The sequence below is a fragment of the Cryptomeria japonica genome, chromosome 1, assembly GCF_030272615.1.
Source record: "Cryptomeria japonica chromosome 1, Sugi_1.0, whole genome shotgun sequence".
Classification (NCBI taxonomy): domain Eukaryota; kingdom Viridiplantae; phylum Streptophyta; class Pinopsida; order Cupressales; family Cupressaceae; genus Cryptomeria; species Cryptomeria japonica.
This window is the reverse complement of record NC_081405.1, coordinates 375,405,265-375,427,618: the sequence shown is the minus strand read 5'-3', so window position 1 is coordinate 375,427,618 and position 22,354 is coordinate 375,405,265. Positions and strand designations below refer to the sequence as shown.

The 22,354-nt window shown below is 38.7% G+C and overlaps 1 long non-coding RNA gene across 1 annotated transcript in view; it reads left to right on the top strand.

Annotated features, from left to right (window-relative positions):
• Positions 1-4,974: 4,974 nt before the first annotated feature.
• The window catches only part of LOC131070861 (uncharacterized), a 45,762-nt gene continuing 28,382 nt past the window's right edge, over positions 4,975-22,354 (top strand). The window contains exons 1-2 of the long non-coding RNA XR_009112414.2: positions 4,975-5,184; positions 10,785-10,908. This is a non-coding gene — a long non-coding RNA (uncharacterized LOC131070861). The remainder of the gene's footprint in view (positions 5,185-10,784; positions 10,909-22,354) is intronic.

Genomic DNA, 22,354 nt, shown 5'->3' with positions numbered 1-22,354 from the left:
ATGTACTTAGCCCTGATGATCCTACTCCAATCCGTATCCTTGTTTAGAAGATTCCAGGCTATTTTAGTCACAAGGGCCTTATTGAATCTTGAGATCTTAGAGTTCCCAAGCTGCCCAAAGCCTTGGGAAGACACACTTTGTCCTAGCCCACCAAGGCAAGCCTCTTGTTTTCTTCCATTCCCATTAAGAGGAAAGTCTTTTGAATGGTTTCCAACTTAGCAACCATAGCCACAAAAATATTGAACAGGGAGAGAAAGTACACGGGGATCCCCTAGAGGGAGGAGGAAAGTAGCTGCAACTTCCCCGCACTACTCAGGAATCTACCTTTCTAGCCAGCCAACTTTTTCTGCATTCTTTCAAGGATAGAGATCCAAAAGGAATTAGAGACATCCTTAACAATCAGTGGGAGTCCAAGATAGGTGCCAGGGAGGGAGGCTTTTTCACAGCCAAGGATTCTGCAGACTTTATCTTGGAGTTGGGAATTAGTGTGAAAGAAGTAAATGTTGCTCTTATCATAGTTAATGTGTTGGCCAAAAGCCAGAGCATAGGCATTAAGAAAGGATTTCCAGGCCTTAGCTTCCCAAACAGAGGAGACACCAAAAATGATCATATCATCAACAAATTGTTGTAGAACATTGGGGGGCTCCGTAGAGGCAGGCTTGATGCCCAACAAAGTACCCCTGCGAACCACAAAGTTTAGGTTATAGGCCAACACTTCAGCAAGTATGATGAAAAGGTAGGGGGATAGAGGATCCCCTTGCCGCAGCCCTCTGGAGGCCCTTAATTTCTCTAGAGGGCTCCCATTTAGCAGCACAACATAGGTGACAATAGAAATGCATTCCCCAATAAGTTTAATAAGTTTGTCTCCAAACTCCATAGCTCTGAGAACTTTGAAGAGGAAGTTCCAATTGACCCTGTCATAAGCCTTGGAGATGTCAAGCTTGAGAACCATCCCCACCTGATGACATTTATCCATGGAGTGAATAATCTCATGAGTAGAGATGACCGCATCAAGAATCTGTCGGCCAGGAATGAAACCCTTCTAGGATGGGCTAATCAAAGGATCCAAAAAAGGTTTGAGCCTATTGACAAGAACTTTGCTGAAGATTTTATAAATAGTGTTGCAGAGGCTGATGGGGCGGAAGTCCTTGAGAGAAGATGCCTCCTGCGTTTTAGGAACAAGAGCAATGAAGGTGTGATTGAGTTTGTTGAAGAGCCTTCCCGATCTGAATAAATCTCCAGTAGCCAAAACAACATCAGGGCCCACCACATCCCAAAAATCTTGAAAAAAAGCCCGGGGGAAACCATCAGGACCCAGCGCTTTGAAGAGGCCCATAGAAAAAACAACAGACTTGACTTCCTCCTCAGAGACAGGGGCTAAGATGAGGTTGTTATCTTCCACCAAGAGGGGTGGTGGGAAGCAGTTAAGAAGGTCCTCCCCCGTAGGGTCCCCCCCATCGTCATCATCCCAAAATAAGGTTGCAAAGTAGTTGGTAGTCAAATGACCCAAGCTATCAATGTCGTTGACTACCAGATTGTTGTCGTCCATGAGGGAAGATATGTGGTTCCTACGCCCATGGATAGAAGCAGATCTGTGGAAGAAAGTAGTATTTTTATCACCCTCTTTGAGCCATTGAACCCTGGATTTTTGTTTCCAATATAGTTCGTCTTTGTGGGAATTTTCCTTCCATTTTTTGTGGAGGGCTGCCTCTTACATATGGGTGGCTTCAAGGGAGTCACCTTGGTCAATACGCTCTTGTATAGCAGTCAGTTTACTGTTGAGCTCCTTTTTTTGCTTGAATATATCCCCAAAGGTGTATTTGTTCCAGCCCTAAACGTTTCTTTTGACCAAGTCGAGCTTCTGGGCAATCTTGAACATAGGAGTACTAGATATGTTGGTTCTCCACCATCTTTTAATGCAGTCCTTGAACTCAAGGTGAGAGTTCCACATAATTTCATACCGAAAAGGATACTTCCTCCTAGCAGCATTAGTGGTATTCCATAGGAGCAGGGGGTTGTGGTCAGAGACCGTTCTGGGGAGGGCAGTAAGCTTCAAGGCTGGACCAATTCCCCAGTTACCCGAGATGAGAAATCTGTCAACTCTGACCTAGATAAGATCCTTTCCCTTTCTAAGATTGGACCAAGTGAATTTTTGCCTTGATAGTTCCACATCCATTAACCCATTTCTGCCAATGAAATCAGCTAGATCTGTCATGCTATCAGAGTATTCAGGAAGGCCTCCCAACTTCTCAGAGGGAATCAAAGGGGAGTTGAAATCACCCGCAATCAGCCAGTGAGCATTGGCATCATTTTGTATTAGAGTTGTTATATCATTCCAGAGTGTTAATCTACCAAATCGGACATTAGGGGCATAAACATTAACAAGGATGCAGGAGTCCATCGGGGAGGAGAGTTCAGAAACCAAAAGGCTGGCCAAGGAGGAGAGAAAACTGCCAAAAAAATGGGAGGGGTCCCACATGGTGACCAGACCACTAGAGGCTCCAGTAGCCTCACTAATAACAAACTTAGCACCTGACTAGATTTTCTCAGCCACCATGGAGAAGGAGGACAAAGACATCTTAACTTCTTGAAGAAGAAGGACCATAATTTTATTTTTAAAAATGCATTTTTTTAGAGCATATTTCTTTTGGGGGTTGTTTAGGTCCCTCATGCTCCAAGAGAGGACCTTCATTTCTTACCTTTTATGGTCCTCTCCAAGGTCCTCTGCCTGCCATTGGCAATGTCCCTTGCTGCCTCCTTTTGTCTTGAAAGTCTCTACAATGACTGTCCCGCTTTGAGATCTGTCCCCATGTCAGGCTTAACGGTCCTGGTCTTGCGTCTTTGAGTAATCCAACCCTCATCAGCCGGGGTCATGCAACCACTAGATGACGCACCAAAGGCACCAAGAGAAGATAAGCCCTGGTTCAAGGGGGGAGCCACCAACGGAGAGCGAATTGTCTCCGGGACGAGAGAGGGGTCCCTCGCAATCTCGCCATCTTCCAGTTGACCAGCTAGAGAAACCAAGCTGGCCGTCGAGGACATGCATTGGACCATCCAGGCCGGAATAGAGGCTTTGTCCACAATCTTTGCAGGAGATTGGAGAAGGTTGATGACACTCTTAGCAAATGGGTATTCTTCAATAACTGGATCTTCAACAACCAAGGGAGGCAGGTTCGGGCCAGTAGTAGGGGGGATAACAGGCCCCACAGCAAGGTCATGGTGAATAATAGGAGCATTTGGCACTGGGTCCTCCCCTAGGGTCAGGCCCTTGAGCTTGAGGAGAGGGGGTGTTGGAGCCTTGCATTGAAATATAACATGCCCCGATTTACAACACTTCTAGCAGAAGAGGGTAGCATTTTCATAAACCAAAGCTTGAGTCTAGTTGCCTAGCCTGGATTTAAGGGTTATGAAGTTGGGAAGGTTCTTGCTCACAGTAGCTTGGACACAAAAGTGAGCATAGACCATGCATGATTTGGATCTGGTGATTTCATCAACACCTACAAAGTGGTCAAATGAGTTCCCAATCCATTTGAAGATGGATTCGTCCCAGTATTCAAGGGGGAGCCCCAGGAGACAAACCCATATCGACGCAATTTTTTGCAAGTTAGCTGCATGATCAAAGCCAGCCTTCTAGCGACAAAGGGAGAGGTTATTACGACCATAGGACCAACAACCAGATAGGACATGGGCAACATCCTCCTCGACAGTGAATTTGAAGAGGAATAGGGCGCCATGCATAGCACTGACAGAAACACTCCCCTTCAACTTCCATTTGTCCTTGACCCATTTTTGGACCATCTCCACCGTGGGGCACAAGGAGAAGAACTTCCCCACCAGAGTGTTAGTCATGTTCTGCAAAATGCGGTCCAAGACTACGTCAAGAAGCTCAAAAGACGTTCTCTCCTCAGATTGTGAGTAAACTGGGACAAAGTTGGGGTCCACAGTGTCCGACTTTCCGACCAGTGCGTTCTTCCATCCTTTGAGATTCGCGTTGCCAGTCAGAGGCTCCGAGGATAGAACAATCGACAAGATAAGAATAGGGTCAAAATTTGAAACTACACTCGTGTCCCGAGGGCTCTCCAAAGGAGGACTGTCAAATTGAGGCACCAACGAAATGGACAGAGGAATCACAGTGGGACCAACAGAGGATGTGGCAGATAGTGTCAGCAACGCAGGTTCTAGACCGGGGGCCGTGGGTTGTATTTAATGTTATATACAGAGTTAGAATTAGGTTAAAAATTTGGGCTAGGGTACAGATTATGTTAAAATTAGAATTAGGGTTATTGTTAAGGTTTTAATTAGTTATAGATATTATTGTAAGTTTATAACTATATTACAATTGTAGGCACTCTATTAATATATTGTAACAATATATTATTAATTCAAATTATTATTCAACCTAACTCTAAAAAGAATTATTATTATTGCAATACTAAAAAGGCAAGTACTGACCACTAGGGGAAAGGACCCAGTAGTTGTGCACCCTAGCTTCGCGCTTCTCAAAATCCTACTTGGAAATTTCAAATCACTCCAATTTTTTTACTGCAACTTACTTGGCAAGTCCCCTGCTTATAACTAAGGTTTCAGGGCCACATCATCAAATATGATGCCACATCAGCATGCTTGTTGCCAAGGTGTCCAAAACAACCCCCCAAAAAAGTGAGACCAATAGGCGTGCAAAAGAGACCCCAATAGTTGTGCAGCTGATATGGCTTCACCTAATTGGTTACTTTTTACAATATTAGTACATTTCTTAACAACTATTGGTACATTTCCTAACAATTGTTGGTACATTTCCTAACAAAAATTGATATTTTCTATTTCAAACAATAGGTTTTATTTGTTCAATTTTTGAAATAAAAGGTATCAACAACCCTCACAACAATTGTTACATGCTCAACTATTGGTACTCTTCCCCTATATGACACTTGTTATAGTATTTTTTCAAATTTTGAGTTTGCTTTTTCCCGGGTTTTCATCAAGGAGAGTATTAAGTTGCTCAATGGTACGTTTTTGGGATTTTTAGATACATGATGTTTTTTTCCACCATTACCCACTACACTTCATCGTTATCTACTACACGCAATGTTTTATCTGCTCTAAAACCTCTCCCATGAGTACGGACCAAACAATGTGACCTGCAAACTTCTGGGGTTCTCATTTAGTGCAGTGGTACAACGCCTGGTTAGTGATCTTTTGTTTTTGAATTTTAAACGGTTTTGTGTTTTGATATTTTTGTTTTGACAGAATACCCAATATTGGATATTGTAATGATAGTCTTTGATGTACCCGATAGCAGATTTTGTAGGTTTCTGTAAATATTTGTGAGTTTAAAAGTTTTATTCTTTGTTTTGCACTTTATTTTGTTCGATTGATCCATGCAACCAAGAATCTGGTAACTCTCGTGGATCTTTTGAAATCTACATGTGCTTATCCCTGTTTTGTTGGTTTTCGATGTGTTTTGTTAAATTTGTTACAATCGGAAGATATAGGTTTTGTATATTGAGTGGTTGTTAATGCAAGAGTGTTCGATTAATTGGCTATGAGACAAAAATTTCGTTTCCTGTTTTTCACTTCTTATTGATTGTTTTTTAATTTTTATAAAATTCACTCGCCTGCTCAAAATGCTTTATATGCATAGGAAAATATAAAATTTGAATTTTACGATAGCTCCCCTGATTCCCATGCACTTATCTTGTGGCCGTCAACTGTATACTGAATAAGATCACGAGCATTCCTTGAATCCCATGGTTTTCCCATAACACCTTTTGATATGTCGTGTCTTCCAATTAAGGCTTCCAATCCAAATGCTACTACAGCCCTATAGTCACCATTCATATCAGATAACATCTAACATGCTAATTAAAAACGAGGCTAAGCTTGCATGATGTACAAATGATTTGGAGACCATTTAAGAACTTGCCATGTTATACTGAAAAATGGATTGAGGGCGTCCCATTTTGACATGGGCAGGCATCCACCCATGAATCCAAATCTAGAAGAATTATTCTTCACAAAAGGATGACAAGGTTGCTTTAAGTTATATGACTTGGTCTTGCAATGACCCACCCAATATTAATTTCAATGGTTGAAAAGCTGTATGTCTATATGCAAAACAGCAGTAGACTAATATAACAAATTTTGTAATCTAAATCTATTATTATGGAGTATAACTCAATATATATTTCAATTCAAACACAGACACCAGTATTTGGACCAAATTGTGAAATAGCTTTATTGTTTTTCATTAGTTAACACTGAATATGCTTGCTGTCCCCACGCTTAAAAAGTCCATTTTCCTCAACGATGGGTACATGCATGATGCAACCATAGTTTGGGGATGTATCAATGTGCAAGAAATATTACCAAAAACTAACAAGTACTACTTGAAATTTGAAAATGCAAATATATATGTGCTTTATAGTATTTGCCAGCAGCGGGCTTTCAAGATCCTGCTAAAAGACAAGAACAAGTTAAAACAAGTCCATACTAGATACATTTATATTTCTGCAATGCGTTGAAAATATTGCCTTTTGCAAGAGATTGTGACTAACAGTTCGTCACTCTTTATTGGTTGCAAAGTGCAATCCTACTTATGGCTACACACACACAGTGAAAGTATAAAATTATGCATAACAAGAAATGTTTAAGCAGAATTTTGCTGTGGACCAAGAATGATTTTTTCAAACCTTGTAGATAAACCTTTTGGCATACATTTTAACATGTTTTAAGTGAGCAAATACAGAAAGTAGTTCAAGCTTCTAACTTTGATTCTTAAGCTCACTTATTTTATCTTTTCTACCTTTCTTTTTCCTCAGACTTTGATACTCATTCTTTCTATCATTTTTCTGGAACCCACTAAAGTCATGTCTTTCAGCTTGAGGTCTTGTCAAATAAATGTAGACTATCAATAAAACATAAGGATTTAACTCTTCTCATTTCATCAGAGCATTCTAGGTAACAAAAAAAGTTGGCCACGTGAGGAGTTAGTGTTGCTGAAAATACCTATCACAATATTTTTCTTGGCAAGATGATCACAACCACCTAGGGCCACTGAAAACCATGTTGTATTCAGGTCGTTATCAAACCCTTAAAAGAGACCTATTTGATCGAATTATTTTATCTAGCTGATCACAAAAGTACATATCTTTGATATATATTGGTTGTGGAGCTATGGCTAGAATAACACAGCCAAAGAAAAAAAATGGACAGACACCGATGAAAGTCAAAAGTATCCCAAGCAAAGTACTCCAAATAAGAAACAGACAAATTGTAAACAATTGACAACTGAGAAGCAATGAACAGAGAATGCCACAAAATGGATGATATGCACAACATCATCTAAGATGCCATCAGGCATAACTTTACAAAGGTCAAGCAGCAATTGGAAGGATCTACAGATTTCAAGGTTGCAGAGATTGAGAAAAAATCCAAAGGTTTGTGAGCTTGAGAAAAGAACCTAAGGAGAGATGTTAGGCATTCAAGATCAAGCTAGATATGGCTAATGTTCATACATTGCCATTGCTCTTATAACAAGCTCATCTAAGTACCGATCCTTTATCTAGCAGTGCTAACTTTCTTTCAAAAGGTATGCAAAATATTAGTTTCAACTAAAACAATTCTGGGACGAGATAAAATCAACCAAAACAATTTTGGGACGAGAAAAAATCTTCTGAAGATTGATCTTAAATTTGATGGCAAAAATATAATGTGATGGGTAAACCAATATGATAAATATATTCGGCTTCAACAAATCCCACAGGAGAGTCAAGTGCAAGTTAACGCACTCAACTTGGGGCTGGAGAAATAGTGGACGCCAATAGGACATATTTCATAAGAAGGATACCTAAAATACAAATATATAGACAATCCAACTTTTTATTTTGGTAATTTAGTGGGGCCAATATGGAAATGCATGGATCAAGGATTTATTTCAAGCAGCTAATAAAACTAACCCCAAGATCTGTAATGCAATATAACAATGACACCAAAAGTTGATAACTAAGGTTAACAAGTTGAGTAATGATGAGCTGTTAGGATTTATAAATTTTAGTTATGGGATGTGATTCAACATGAAATTGAGGTTTAAAAGCCAAAATCCGTAGAGGAACCAATCTAGGTGACAAAAGAATTAAGATTATAAAAATGGCTAGCCACAAGTTCTTTCAACGATCTTTATGAGGTTCAAGAGGGGTGCAACTTACACCACACTTAACTTCAGTCTCACATCACAGCAACAAGATGCACAATGAAAAAGGCTTATCAGAGACAATCGAAGAAGTAGCTTATGATCATAACTGGGATCCAAATAAGTTAAGTTGTCGGTTCGGGTTTGGGTTCAAGTTCGGGTTCGAAGAACTGGTTTGTCGGTACGGAAAATTTTTGAAATAGGGTTTGGGTTTGTTAGTTAAAAAACATGTAATATATATATATATATATATATATATTTATATATATATATTAGAATCATGTCATAGTTCATACCATTATAACATCATATACTTCAAGTTCAACATCGAAATATTAAATGATATATCAAATTCAAGTATCATTGTTTCAAAATTCAACTTGCAACAATTGGAACTTTATACTAAGTTAAAATTCAACTTGCAACAATTGGAACTTTATACTAAGTTTAAATCATCTAATGGATTCTTCTTCTTCTTGCTATAGCAGTCAAGAAGACTAATTGCAAGTCAAGAATAAATGCAATAGCAATCAAGAATAACAGCAAGAGTCTTTCACGGAAATGACTAATGCCATTGAAGATGAAGAAGAAGAAGAAGAAGAATGAGCAGTTAGGAAAGTGAGCTTAGGAAACTGAATATTTTTGTTGCTTTTCATAAGCTGAGGATTGTAAATCAGAATGAGCTAATGCATGAGTATTTTGTTGTTGTGATTGAGCATTGCTCTAGTGCATTGTATAAGGTTAACAAGTAAGAGGTCAGAACTCAATTGTTTGCTGTTCTTTTTTATCTTGCTTCAGACATAAATTTTTTGAATAAATCTATCAATTGTCTGTTGTTGTTCTTAATAATTTAAAGTCTTAAACCTGCATGATAACTTGCAAAACAATCATACAAATCTACAAGTCTGAACTCATTGTTATAAATTTTATAAAATTTTGAAAAAAAAAAAAAATGTAAATTTGGGCACCCAGGTGTCCAGGTTCCCCCTAAGTTCGCTCTAGACGAACCAGCTTGCCCGAGTATGAACCCTGGTTGAACCCAAAGGCAAACCGAAGCAAAACCCAAACTCAAAACAAATCGGACCAGTACCGGGCCCTAAACTTGGCGAACCCTGCAACATAGCAAATAAGCAATAACAGAATTTGGAATCCAAAGGGAGTTTTTTAGTGCATGAAATTACACATCCAAATGTTTATAAATAGGAAACACAAATATAACTCTAGAAAAGGAATGTGAGAGTGATAAGTTAGAGAATTTGGTTGCTTGTAGAGGAAGAATCGTGGTGCAGAGAGTAGTTTGTGTGACAATAGTAGTAGAACATACTCTATCTGAGCTCTTTTTAACTGTTTTGGGTAAGTTACATTTTCGTGTTACAATTCTGATACATAGTCACCGAGAATTGTTGACAACTAATAAGAAGGTCAAGCAGAATTTCTTTCATAAAGGATTATAAGGAGATGTCTGGGAGTTTGTGTCTACGTGTTCGGTTTACGAGTATAATAAGGCAGAGTCAATCAAATTACCACCATGACTAATGCAAATATTGACTATTCCAAGCTATTGCTGGAAGCAAGTGTCCATGGACTTCCTCGCAATCATTCCCGAATCAGAAGAGTGAAGGTTGTTAATTGAGGAATGTATAGTGGTAGACAGGCTTACCAAATACAACCGTTTGTCGTATCACTCATCCATTTCCTGGAAGCACATTGGAGCCATTCTTATGGAGCATGTTCAAAAGATTCATTACACTCCTAAGATAGGTGATTGAAATTCAATTCTAACTAGAATGTGTTAGATAGAATTATTCAGGATTTTTACAAGTACTTCGGTACAAAATTCTTTATATCATCCTCAATCAGATCAAAGGCTACTACCTCATCAGTTTGCTTTTGAAAACGAATCTCAACAGATCAAGCACTTGGATGAGTTGAGATATAACACTACTTTGGACATCAACTAAATGGTTTTATGGGAAAAAATCTCTATGACTATATTATTAACATATATATGTTGTTGCAGTTTTCCTAATTTGGGGATTCTTAAGATTTGGACATCAATTTTGATAATGTGTGCAAATAGACAAAATCTCAGAATTTATATTTCTGCAGAAGTGAAAGACAATGCCATTTAGCAAACATATTTCTCACCTATGAAGGTTCCGACAGAGCTTAACAACCAACGACAAATGAATAGACACCAATAATGTCCCATGTTGTGTCAGTGTCAATTGGCTACCTTAAAAGATATCCATTGGCCATTTATAAAGGTTATTTAACTTTTTCTCAAGTGAGTAGATTTTCTAGATGGAATCACAATTTGGTGAGTGACTTGTTGCTAGCTTTGAAACAATTTTGGACAATTATGAAGCCAATTATGTTCCCCCTACCTGGGAGACGATGTTTTCTTGTGTTTGCAATTTTTGCCATTTTATGACATTTTATATCAATGAATGTATTAATATTTATATTTTCCAGATGCCTGGTTTTGTTGAGATCCTAAGGTTGTGCTTTAATGATTTCAATTTTTCTTTTCTATGAAAAGTTTATACCAGTATGATTTACAAAAATAGAAATTTACTTAAAAAGACTATTACAGTAAGGGAAATGAAAGGTGGATGTTGGAAAAAGGACATTGCACAGTCAGAAATAGAGATGTCTAAGGTCCCAGATCAGCCAGAAACATGGATGTGCTTCTTCAAGAAACACCAGATGCTGAATAGGTAACAGTATCTAAACATGTACTTTTTAATCATTTTGTTGGTCATTCTTTTATTCGTTTCGTTTCTCCTAAGTATTGCTCTATGTCCATTTTCCACTGGCCAGCATATTGATGCTTTCTCTCTTCGGTACTACGTTTAGTATTGTGTAGTTGCTGGTAAGTTAGCCGTTTAATTTCAATTCAATTTTTTTAGAGCTGGAGTCCAGTAGCTCAATTAGGTGTGTTAAGGGTAGGATATCAGAACACTAAGAAAAGAAGAACCGGAAATATGAAAGACATAATTGTTATTTGATCCAGGAAACCACTAATTACCAATAAGAAACATTTCCAATGAATCTGGAAGAATATAGATTCTGCCAATGAGAAAGAAAATTTTAGAGGAGTTTCTAGTGCCAAGGATCTAGAAATGGTTAACAAAATCCACACAATTCAACATATCTGACTTAAATGCATACTGATACATAAAATAATTCTCGGCTCTTTAGGGATGAGTGATAGCAAACCATTCAATTGATTTTTTAAGCATTGGCCTTAGGCGCTTCCCCAACATAAACAATCCCTTGGTTGGTTCCGAGTAGTTGGCTGCCATCCATCAATGTGAACCCTAGCTTTTAATCTTATTTCTCACAATCACCTTGTCTTGAATATAGATTCTGCCAATGAGAAAGAAAATTTTAGAGGAGTTTCTAGTGCCAAGGATCTAGAAATGGTTTACAAAATCCACACAATTCAACATATCTGACTTAAATGCATACTGATACATAAAATAATTCTCGGCTCTTTAGGGATGAGTGATAGCAAACCATTCAATTGATTTTTTAAGCATTGGCCTTAGGCGCTTCCCCAACATAAACAATCCCTTGGTTGGTTCCGAGTAGTTGGTTGCCATCCATCAATGTGAACCCTAGCTTTTAATCTTATTTCTCACAATCACCTTGTCTTGAATATAGATTCTGCCAATGAGAAAGAAAATTTTAGAGGAGTTTCTAGTGCCAAGGATCTAGAAATGGTTTACAAAATCCACACAATTCAACATATCTGACTTAAATGCATACTGATACATAAAATAATTCTCGGCTCTTTAGGGATGAGTGATAGCAAACCATTCAATTGATTTTTTAAGCGTTGGCCTTAGGCGCTTCCCCAACATAAACAATCCCTTGGTTGGTTCCGAGTAGTTGGTTGCCATCCATCAATGTGAACCCTAGCTTTTAATCTTATTTCTCACAATCACCTTGTCTTGAATATAGATTCTGCTAATGAGAAAGAAAATTTTAGAGGAGTTTCTAGTGCCAAGGATCTAGAAATGGTTTACAAAATCCAGACGATTCAACATATCTGACTTAAATGCATACTGATACATAAAATAATTTTCGGCTCTTCAGGGATGAGTGATAGCAAACCATTCAATTGATTTTTTAAGCGTTGGCCTTAGGCGCTTCCCCAACATAAACAATCCCTTGGTTGGTTCCGAGTAGTTGGCTACCATCCCATCAATGTGAACCCTAGCTTTTAATCTTATTTCTCACAATCACCATGTCTATTTAGATGTGCTTTAAAATGGCAAATTGTTCCAAGTGTCAATGCACTTAAGTTTTATTCTTTTCCCATATTGATGCCAAGAGTGTTACTCAAAATAGAACGAGTTCCTATAAAATTTTTGTCAACTTCTTTCTCTAATTGCACTAAGAGGTTCCAAACCAAGTATTCAATAAATATCAAGTTCAAAATTTCAGAGCGATAATTAGTGTGTGATGTGTTTTTTAGACACCTCTAACATAGAATACAATACCAAATGTACTCTATCCTCTCTTGATCAAAATCTTCTTGGATGTTGAATTATATGATCAACCAAGACGACTCCAAGGTTTCTATAGTCAGGTCTTGATGTATGGATAGCTCAATGGTTTGATGTGATATTGCTGGGATCACAAGGTGGACTTACGTTGATACTTGAACTCTTTCTTTAATGCTGCTGGAACTTAGATTCTAACTACTTGCTTGGAAAATAAAAGGGCAAAAGAGATAGGGTTTAAGGAGTCTAATATAATCCTAAGAATGTAGGAACGCTGACAATCTTTGGTGAAACTCAACTAAGCCTTGCTTTGACATGCAAAGCAACAACTCCACAAAGCTTAGTGCGATCTTCTAATGAGAGAAAATGATGTTCAAATCACTATTAACAACAAAGATACCATCAAGGGAATGCATATCAAAGTGTGAATATCAATTGAAGTTAAGCTCATTTAAGGATTCTAGTTGATCACACAAGGCGAACTTACAATCAACAAATTGCTAGTGGCATGGATGTATAAATTTCACCATTGATCATTTACAAAGTTCTCTCACTCATCTAAACAGCATGAAAATGAATTGAGAAGTAGAGACCATGCAACTTTTTGAAATAACACATTAAATTCACCATAGCTTCAATGAAATCATATGCTCTTTACAACAAAGTCTTGGCAACAATCTTTGACTTCTCCTAATCCAGCTTCTACTCTATCTTCTACTCTATTCTTCTTACTCTACTACTCCTTTGTTAACCTTTACAAATGAAAAAACTGAGCCTTATATAGAAGTTTCATTACAATGAATGGCTCAAGTTGATTCACAATCAATGGCCAAGATTACAAGATGAAAACCCTAATTAGGGTTTGTTACAACAACTCCCTCTGTCCAATGAGAAAATTACATTTAATTTGACACATGTCATCCATTGAATGTGAACAAATAGGAAATTAGGTTAGGTATCTTGAAGTTTGTGCTTCCATGGGTGAGTCAGGTACATTGCATCTGAACATGTTGATGTGGAACCCTTTGATTGGTGGAATGATGACTAGGATACCACCACAATTTGCTTGGTAGACTTGATACTCAAAATCACAAGCAAGTGTTGATGCCTCGAGCAATATCTCTTGATACTCAACATCTCAAGCTTGCTCAATATGGTGATGATGACGGGAAGCATCATTATGGTCAAGTCAATCCTCTATCTTTGCTTGCTAATCCTGTGTTGATCAACTTAACTTGATTAGACTTGCCTTGATTAACTTGTCTTCGTACTGGTTGACCTCTTGATGATGTTAAACCATGCATCATTTTTGCTTCAAAGTTCCTTATTGAGGTTCCTCCTTCGGTGTACTAGCAATGATTATTGGATTTCGGGAAGAAATTCAAGATTGTAGAACATCTTCTCATCCTTTATGTTATCTTTCTTTCATGCCCTAAGGCCTTGACCTCCTTGTGTCACCATAATGTGATGAGAGCTTTGATGAAATAGAGATCTTGATGATGATCTTATTCTTTTACTTCTCCATGTTCATCATGTCATAGACTCATCCTGCTTTGGTATGATTCTTGATTGCGAAATGTGTCTCTGATATCCCCATCTTCACGTTGGTCCTCCTACAATCAGACCTGCCCCTTTACCTCCAAAACAAACAAGAAGATATCAAACATCATATAGTACATATTAACATTACCTATCCTTCATCTCTATATGTCTGATTTTGTCTGATCAAATGATGTTTCAAGGTTTGATTGCTCACTCTCTTGGTCTGATTTTATGTTTGCTACAGGTCCGATCATGCATGGAAATTTGCTCAGACCTGTTGTTGTTGTCTTTAATGAATGGATGAAACAAGCCTCTTTCTCAAGCTCAAACCTTCCAAATCAAGATCGCACCTCCTTGATGTGGAGTTTGATCAATGAAATGATCAACAAATTCGCTGATCTTAATGAGTTTCGCACTGTCTGAAGGGTTTCTATCAAGATCACTTGGAAAGATTGCTATGAATGATGTTTTGATTGTCTTGTGAGACCTCCTCTTATAGGCGCCAATGAGTAGGGTGCTTCTCTTCAAGTGATAGCCAACTTGGCATTGCAATGAAATGTTTTACCTTTTACTTGATGTGCCTGATCTCTGTGTTCTTATTGGCCAACTTAATCACTTGAGCGCATGAGTTCTTCTTTGGCGGTATTTTAGGGTTCCTCTGCACAATCCGATCGGATTTTGGGGGGCTCTATGCCCAAAACCGATCGACATTTTGCCTTGAGCATGCATAGTGAGGTCGGGATTTTGCATCTCTCATGTACAATTTGATCGGTATTTTATGCTTCATGTGCACAAGATATTGTGTCGGCATCTATCCCTCTATATGCACAATCATGGCGGCAATTTTGGTCTTGTATGTACAAATTTGCTAGTTGGCAATTTGTTCTCTTCATTTACAAATATGTTGAGTCAACATTCTTACCTCCATATGCACAAGATCATGTTGGTATTTTAACCTTGATTTGTACAAGTGTGTCGACATTCTAGGCTTGATGTGCACAACTTATCTTGTTGGACGAAATTATTGATGTTGCCTACGCAACTTTTTTCCAAGTTGGAATATTTGATCTTGCTTGCAAAAGCAAATCGGAAACTTTGGTCTTGCATGTACAACTTACCTCTAGCTAGGCGGCATTTGGGGTCTTCTATGCACAAATTAGGTCAGAAATTTTGGCTTGATGTGCACAAACAGGTCAAAAGTTTTGGTCTTTCATGCACAAATATATGACAACCTTTAAGTTCCTTGCACAAGGTGTTCATCAAGTCGGATTTTAGAGTCTTACATGCACAACTAGATCAGCTTTCTAGCTCTTTCATGTACAAAATACCTAAGGCAAGTCTTCTCCCTAGAGTCTTCTCCATTATGATAACTTGTCACATAAATCGTCATATCATCGTGAAACATGAAAGTGGTTTGGGGAGCCTACCAAGTGACAGCAGAAGTTGCTGGTTGGTGGGAAAACAAGAAGGCCGAATTAGGCCTAAGGTTAGTCGATGTAACCTGGGATAGGTTTGTGGAGGTCTTTAGGCAAAGATGGCTGCCACAACTCTTTTTGGAGCAAAAACTAACAAATTTATGAGATCTGAGACAAGGGGAACTCTCCATAAATGCATACTTGGAGAAGTTTACTCGGTTACTCAAATATGTACCCCAATTCTAGATTGATGAAAATAACCGAAATAGAAAATTCATCATGGGTCTTAACAATCGTATAGGAGGAACAATAGATGTCTTGACTACAACCACAATGGACGAAGCCTATGAGAAGGTCGTTAGACAAGAGCAAAAAATCAGAAAAGATGCCTCTATCAGAGATGGAAACAAGAAGAAGGTTAAATGGTCTCAGTCCTCCCAAACTTTTAAAAAGAAGGGAGATATGTATGAACATAACAGTAAGAGTGGTAAGAGGTTCAAGGGAAGTCGTCAGGAATCTAGAGGATATCAGAAAGGGTTCAATAATTCAAGAAAGGATAGTGAGATAATTAATAGAGGGACAAAGAAGAGAGGACCTCTTGGGGGGTGTTATACATTTAAAGGTGAATACTACGCTAATCAGTGCTCGACAAAAACTTAGGGAGGGCAACCACAGAGAAACCCTCTGCCACCACAACATGCAACATTTCAGCTGAGGATACATGCACCGATGGATAACTGATAGGTAGAATACTAGTTCTCTCCAGTCAAGACTCCAGTTATGTTGTATGGGAACCCCATAACAGTACTTATAGATACAAGAGACACAAAATTTTGTGCTTATAGATACAGGAGCCACAAATTTTTTTATTTCACCTAGGATATTGATTAAATTTCCTAAAAGAGCTGGTTTCATGGCTAAATTTTGGAGTGTAGAATATGCCAACAAGTTGAGAGCTCGGGTAGAACAATGTCTATTTGAGGCTAAGGTTGAACTTCCTATTGGCATTATTGGCATTAGGTTGTCATTGATGTCAACTATTTGGCATGGTCACCGGTGAGTAAGTAGTAGTGACCGTATGGCTGAAGTAAGACATGATGATGTCAATCCATATGTGTGTAAGCAGGCAGATAGGTATGTTACCGATACATATGAAATGCATCATTGATCGGTAAAGTAGAACCACCGGCAAGGCAAAGCAAGCAAGCAAAAGAAGAACTAAAGGATGTGAATTGGTATACACAGAGAAGTTTAATGCTGTCGGTAAATGGACTTAGTAGAAGGACCAACATGTTTGATGGAAGGCCAAGTTGATCCATCGATAGAGAAGAGGTCAACAGGTATGAAGGACCATCGGTGAAGGTAGGTTATATCGGTAAGGTGAGTTAAACCGGTAGTCAATCTTGGTCGGTGAAGGATGTCAAACCGTCATAGCAAACCAAGCATAGGTGGATGTCGACAAGGATGACAAGTGGAAGCCATGTGGTGATCACGCAGAGGTTGGTGAAGTATTTATCGATGTAACAATCAGTAAGAAGGTTGGCTTTTCTGAAGAACCCACAAATTATGGGAGGATGGCAGAAGGTTGTAGCTTGAGGAGGAAAAGGTGGCAAGTGATTGAATTGACCTTGCAAGAAGATATGATCTTTGTACCCGTTTGTCGAAGGAAACAACAACCATTAATGGCGTTTGACAGAGAAACACAGAAAAACATGTTGCAGACATCCAAATATAGAAAACACACATTGGAATGCGAGGGGTTGGCGGTGTTGATCGATGACATGCAGATTATCAGTCCAGAAAAGAAGATTGGATCAAATCTAATACGGATCAAGTTGGTGAAGGGAAAACCTAACATGACATCGTTTGAATGTCGTTTTGGTGGGAACCCTAAACGATAAACATGTCAGCTTGAGACTGAAGTTAGTTGATGCTTGATATGAGGTGTGAGAGAAGAGAGCCTAATCAAGAAAGATAATTTGTCTTAGAGTTATTTTCTCAGGGAGTTACAGTGTGTGTTAGCAAGTTGAACCAGCGAGAGGGTCTAATCGATAGAGACAAAGTAACCGGTAAACTATTGCAGTTCTAACAATCAAGCAAACCGGTGAGGAGTGATTGGTTAAGAAGGCATCCAATAGTGACACAGTGGAGTGTGAGGCCGAGGAAGAGAGAAGAGAGGCTGGGAGTAACTAGTGAGAGACCAAGGAGAGTAATCTGATAACCGACAGTGTGAGAACCAGTGAAGAAGAGGAGTTTGTTAACCAACATAAATCCATTGATCAGGTGTTGCAAAACTCATTTGCAACTAGGTGCTATCACTGTATCAAAATTGTATTTCATTATATATCACTGAGTTGGAGCTTGGTGCAGGGGTTGGTGCTCCTTGGTTTGTTGCCCTAAATCATTGTAATCTGTTGTTTCATTGTGAGGCTGGATTGGAGCAATAGACTCCAACAACATTGCTCACCGAGGTTTTTTCCATATTGGGTTTTCCTCGTACATCTAGTGTTGTGGGTTATGCATTTGTGTGTTTGTCTCTTTTGATATCCTCTCTTATCTTACCGGTTTGATAGCTTAGTGCTTAGGTGGATAACCGGTATTCCAAGCTTGGTTTAAAAGGCAAACATTTGAAGAACCACTGATTCAGCCCCCTCTCAGTGGTACATTTTGTTCAATAATTGGTATCAAAGCCTAGGTTCCTGGTTGATTAAAGCTTTCTCTAGCTTGGGTAGATTTTGGTCAAAGAACACAATGGCAAGAAATGAGTCTGCCTCCTCAAAAGCCCCCATGTTTGATGGATCTAACTATGCTTTCTAGAGTTGAAGAATGGAGACTTATATTTCTTCCCTTGGCTTTGATGTGTGGGTGTCTATCAAGAATGGATATACTGTCCCTAGTGTTCCTCCCACTGATCCAGATGCTAAGAAGGAGTGAGAGAATAATGCAAAGGCTAAACATGCTATCTTAAGCGGGCTGTCTAATAATGAGTTTGGCAAGGTCATGCACTGTGCATCCGCCAAGGAGACTTGGGATAAACTGCAAAGGTTATTTGAAGGAGATGCCAAATTTAGAGAGGCCAAGCTGCAATCTCTAAGAGGTCAGCTTGAAGGCATCAAGATGAAAGATGAAGAAAAGATTGCAGACTATCTTCACAGAATAGATGAAATTGTGAACATCAATAGAGGACTTGGAGAAGAAATTGCTGATGAGATTATTGTCAAGAAGGTACTTAGATCTCTCACATCTAAGTATGATACTAAGGTTTCTGCCATAGAGGAAGCCAAGGATTTGAAGACCTTCACAATGGATGAGCTATTTGGCTCTCTAATAGCCTATGAAATGAGAACAACCGGTGAAGCATCCTCAAGGAAAGAGGCAGCTTTCAATTCCACCAAAAAGGGCAAGGAAGAGGTTGCTCATAAAGGATCCAGTGAAAACTCAGATGCAGAGGTAGCAAAATTTGTCAGAAAGCTCAAGAGAGGATCTGACAAGTATAAAGGAAAGTTACCACTCAAATGCTTTAACTGTGGTAAAGTGGGACACTTTGCCCCAAAATGTCCATATAATGAAATCAGTGGAGATGAGTAAAGAAGTTTAGGCAGATCTGTTGGTAAAGACAAAGAAAGGATTATCTACCAGCAAGGAAGAAGAGGCTACCGAAAGCAGAACAACCTATATACTATTGAGAATGATTCCACATACGAAGAAAGTGCATCAGAAGATGACTACCATGAGAATGAAAGAGAAGTTAATCTCTTTATGGCACTTGATGAACTGGTTGGTGAAGATGAGGAAGAAGAAGACATTGAAGCCGAAGTGGATCTAGAAGGTGAGATCATAAGTACTCTCGAGGAGTTAAGTAAGACAAGAAGAGAACTCAAGAGGGTCAAGCTTTATGTAGTAGAAGAACAAAGTCTCTTGAAGCAATCCCTGGATGAGTCCAATCAAGTTATCTCTGACTTGAAACTCCAGTTGGAAGAAGCCAAGAGGATATGTGAAGTTACATCCTCTGATCTGATGCAGAAGGAAAATGAGCATCAAGATCTGGAAGTAGAAATAGTGAAGCTCAGAAAGGAGCTTGAAAAGAGTAAGGATGAACTGAAAGTGAGAAGCAAATATGAATGTAGCACAGGAGCCTTAGACAAGATGTTGAGCAAGCAGAAGCAATCTAAAGATACCGGTGGCTTAGGATTTGAAGAAGGACAAAGTTCAAACAAAAAATATACTTCTAATAAAGAGATACAATTCACTTCTTCAAGTGAAGGTGAAGAGAAGAAGACATTCACAGTAAGCAAGGATACCGACAAGAAGACTTATGAAAAAGCTATTAGAAACCCTCACACAAACTGGTATGCACAATCAATGAACCGGAGGCCACATTCAATGTATCGAAATACAAATCCTAGGAGAAATGCAACAATTGATCATGAAGGATTTTCTAGAGTTAGCAGCATGAAAGGAAGACCTCCTGTGAGGCAGACGCTTGCAAGACCAAGGCAACCTAATCAGTATGTTCCAAACTTTCATGGTTACTGTTACTGGTGTAACAAATTTGGACATAGGTTAGCTGATTGTAGATTAACCAATAAGCCCACTATGAGTTATAAAAGTAGAAATCCATTTAATGCACTCTAGGATATGCATGTTGTTTGTTATTAGTGCAATGGATTTGGTCATAGGAGTTTTGAATGGAGGAGTAAACCGGTGTCCTACAATAGTTTCAAAGATTCATCTTTCAATGTAAATGCGAAATGCTATAACTGTCAAGAGTTTGGACATATAGCAAAGTTTTGTAAGAACATGAAAATCAAGCAGAAGGGACATATCATGATCAGGAACCAGTAGTCAAACCAGAGCACAAAAATGCAGCTGATAAGAAGAAGGAAACTCAACCGGTTTGGGTTGAGAAAGAATACGACAAAGCATAATCAAGTCTGATAGTGCGGACTGCCCTACATGCTGAAAGAAGAAATCTATGGGTTGTAGATAGTGGCTGTTCCAACCATATGACCAATGATAAAAAGAAATTTATCAAACTTGAAGACTGGAATGGTGGCTCAGTAAGGTTTGGAGACAACTCATCGATCAAGCTAAAGGAAAAAAGGTACTCTCAACATTGATGGCAAACTGAAAGCACATGATGTGTATTATGTGGAAGGCCTGAAGCACAATTTGTTGAGTGCGAGTCAAATGTGTAACAAAGGTTTCAAATTCACCTTTGATTCTATCGGCTACCAGATAAAGAAGGAGAGTACCGATCAGATTGTAGCCGAAGGCAAGAGGACATATGGTAATGTTTACAATCTGAAAGAATGTTTTGAATCCAAATGCATGTTGGGACAAGTAAATGAAAGCTGGTTGTGGCACAAAAGATTAGGCCACATAAATTCTGATAATCTAGTTACGGTAAGCAAAAAAGGGATGTGTAAGAAATATTCCACCCATCATCAAACCGATAAGCACATTTTGTGATGAATGTGGGAAAGGAAAGCAAACTAAGGTGAGTTTCATAATAAAAGAACACAACACTTCAAGACCACTTCAACTTGTGCATACAGATCTATGTGGTTTGACTAGGACAAGAGCTCTTGCCGGTGAAAGATATTTTATGCTTTTCATTGATGACTATTCAAGAATGACATGGGTTACTTTCCTACAAGATAAATCTCAAGCATTTGACAGATTCAAGATCTTTAGGAAGATGGTAGAGAAGGAAAGTGGGTGCAAACTGAAATACCTAAGATCAGACCGGGGTGGATAGTTCACATTTGAAGATTACTGTGAAATACATGGAATCAAAAGGCAATACTTAGCCCCTAGGACACCACAACAAAATGGTATGGTAGAAAGGAAGAACATGACAATCAAGGAGATTGCCAAAACCATGTTAAATGAAGCAAGTTTGTCGGACATGTATTGGAAGGAAGCGGTTCATACTGCTGCATATACCTTGAACTGGGTTCAACTAAGAACAAACAACAGAATGACACCTTATGAGTTGTGGTATGACCGAAAACCATTAGTCAAGTACTTCAAGGTATTTGGAAGCAACTATTTTATCAAGAGAGATATGGATGGTTTAGGTAGTTTTGATTCCAGGAGTGATGAAGGAATCTTCCTTGGTTACTCAACTAACAACAAGGCCTATAAATGCTACAACAAAAGACTAAGAAGAGTCATTAAGAGTGTGCATGTAAGAGTTGATGAGGATATGCACAAACGAAGACAATCACAAGTAAACCGGTATGATGATTTTGGTGAAGAATCTCAGTCAGACAATGAACCAGAGGAAGCAACCAAAAATGTACTTAACCGGTATGTGCAGATAAACCACCCAGAAGAACAAATTTTAGATAATAAGAGTGATGGTGTGCAGACTAGGAGAAGACTTGCTCGGAATGATGAACAATCAATTTCTGCCTAATGACTGAAGTAGAACCTAAAACATTCAATGAGGCCAACAAAAGTCAGAAATGGATGGATGCCATGGGAGAAGAGTTGCAACAAATTGAGAAGAATAAGATGTGGGAATTAGTCCCTAGACCGGAAGACAAGAACATCATTGGCACCAAATGGCTCTCCTAGAATAAGATGAATGAAGAAGGTAAAATTGTTATGCATAAAGCTAGACTTGTGTGCAAAGGTTACTCTCAAGTAGAGGGCATTGATTTTGAGGAAACATTTGCACCGGTGGC